The sequence below is a fragment of the Pteropus vampyrus genome, unplaced genomic scaffold (assembly GCF_000151845.1).
Source record: "Pteropus vampyrus isolate Shadow unplaced genomic scaffold, Pvam_2.0 Scaffold155, whole genome shotgun sequence".
Lineage (NCBI taxonomy): Eukaryota > Metazoa > Chordata > Mammalia > Chiroptera > Pteropodidae > Pteropus > Pteropus vampyrus.
In genome coordinates this window covers 2,121,006-2,123,717 of record NW_011888936.1, presented here as the reverse complement: position 1 = coordinate 2,123,717, position 2,712 = coordinate 2,121,006, and positions in this window count along the sequence as shown.

The following is a 2,712-nucleotide window of genomic DNA, read 5'->3' as shown; positions in this document are numbered from 1 at the left end:
AGACTGTGAACTCTTTTGGAGAAATGATCAATAGAATGCATTATATTGCAATGGTTAACAGTGTTCTTTTTCTTAAAGCATGTTCCTCAAATTGCATATGCTTCAGGCCCCGTAAAACCTGTCCTGCTCCTGTACCAACCTCATCAGATTAGTATGAGAATTAAGAGAGGACGCATGTCTAGAACTTATAAAAGTGCCTGGTACTTTTAAAGACTGTATTATATTTTGCATGCTCCCACACCCCCTTGTGATTAGTTCTGTGGCTGGAACAGAGTACGGGGCAAAAGAAATTACTTTGCTAATAAACAAAACAATTGAACGAATTATTATATTTTGGTATAATAGTTCAAGCATCTTTTTAGGTTTTTATTTCTAAGTGCCACCTTCCTTTCTGTTTGTTTTTAAGACTTTTTTATTTTGAGCAGTTTTAGGTTCACAACAAAATTGAGAGGAAAAGACAGATTTCTCATATACCCTCTGACCCCACACATGCATAACCTTCTCCATTATCTACATCCCACACCAAAGTGGTACATTTATTACAATTGATAAACTTACGTTGTGATGTCAGTATCATCCAAAGTTCATTGTTTACATTAGGATTCACTCTTGCTGTACATTCTATGGATTTGGACAAATGTATAATGACACATATCCACCAGTATAGTATCACACAAAATTATTTCACTGTCCTGGAAACTTTTGTGTTCCACCTATTCATCCCTCCCCCTTGATATATCCTGATTTTTATTGTCGCCATAGTTTTGCCTTTTCCAGAGGGTCAAATAGTTGGAATCGGAGAATATGTAGCCTTTTCAGGTTGGCATCCTTCCCTTACTAAAGTGCATTTAAGATTCCTTCACATCTTTTCATGGCTTGATCACTCATTTCCTTTTAGAGCCGATTAATATTCCAGTCTGGATGGATGTACCACAGTTGATCCATTCGTTCTCTCCTTCCTTTTTAAAGTCAGATTCTCATGCTCATGGATTTGTCTGAAGAGTCATACAAAAAGTTCATATATTGATATGCTTGCATTTTATTATGTATCTATCAATAAGTATCAAAAGATGTGGTATTTTGTGATATCTATGTCTGCGAATAAGGCAGAAAGTCAGAATTGTTTATTTTCTCAACAGTCCTTAGTGCTAGACCATATAATGAGCATAAACACATAATAAATGGCAATGGAGTTGAAATGAGGCTTTTAAAAATGGCTCCTTTCTTATTTTATGGGCCTATGTTAACTAACATTATTTGAGTTTCCCTAAGGTTTCTACCTTCAATCTTATCTTTTTTAGCATATTGATTTCTTGTACCTGCCATGTTTATTGTTAACACACTAGCTAGATAAATGTATTTTAAATATGTGCCTGTGATGGCTGTTTCTATAGAGTAAGGCCAGCCCTCTGGAATGGATCTCATAGGGAAAAAAAATAGTTGAGGCAAGGGTTTAGAAATGCCTACTGAATTGCTTTTACTTTCTCATTTCCCCTTTGCCTCTCAGTGCAGTATAATCTGGCTTCTGACTTCACCATATACTGAAATCACTTTTTCAGCGGTCAACAGTTAGCTCCTAACTGCTTAATTGCCTTCTGATGAATTCTTGTTTTACTCGGTGTCTGCAGCATTCTGCACTGCTGACTGTCTTCTTGAACTAGGCTCTGAACTTGGATTCAGTGGCAAGTTTTGTTCGCTTCTTCTTTCTCTGGTTGTTCTTAGTCTCCTGCCTGGACTCCTCAGTGTTCTCCGAAGATCTGTCTTTGGCCATCTTCTTGCTTAGTGTACTTTTGCCAGAGATTAAGTTCATACTTAACCTATGTTTAGGTGGTTCCAAAGTCCATATATGCAGACTAATCCTGAACTTCAGACCCAATTTCCAACAGCCTCCTAAAAATGTCTGCAAAAATATCTTCCAGGTGTCTCAAAGTCAACATGTCCCAAAGTGTAACACACTGTTTTCTACTTCTAGCCCTATTTTCCCTCCCTCTGGGTTCTCTATCTCAGTTAATGGCAACACCATGGGCAAGGTCTTCTAAGTTAGAAATACTGGAGTCATCTTTGAGTCATATCTCTCTTGACCTCTTACCTTTCCAATAATATATCCTCTACAGAGTTGCTATAAGCCTTTCTAAAACATTAACCCTAAAACAAAAAAATTGTCTCTTATCCTAAAAGACCCTCATTGTCTTTCCATTGGGAAAAAGAAGGCCTTTTTTGACCCTTTTGGAGGGTTTTGTTGTTGAAAAAATCCTTGCAGACAAATTACTAAAGGGAAGACACCATGACATTACAAAATAGTTCCAAAGGTAGAAATCAAGAGCTTTTCAATATGGAACAATGAGAGACAGAAAAATGTCTCTAAAAAAGGAACCCTCATACGCTGCTGGTGGGACTGCAAATTGGTACAGCCACTATGGAAAACAATATGGAGGTTCCTCAAAAAATTAAGAATTGATCTACCATATTATCCAGCAATCCCTCTACTGGGTATTTACCCCGAAGACTTGAAAACCCATATCCAAAAAGATATTTGCACACCGATGTTCATAGCAGTATTATTCACAGTGGTCAGGACATGGAAGCAACCGAAGTATCCTACGATAGATGATTGGCTAAAGAAGCTGTGGTACATATATACAATGGAATATTACTCAGCCATGAGAAGAGATGAAATACTGCCATTTGCGACAACATGATGGACCTCGAGAT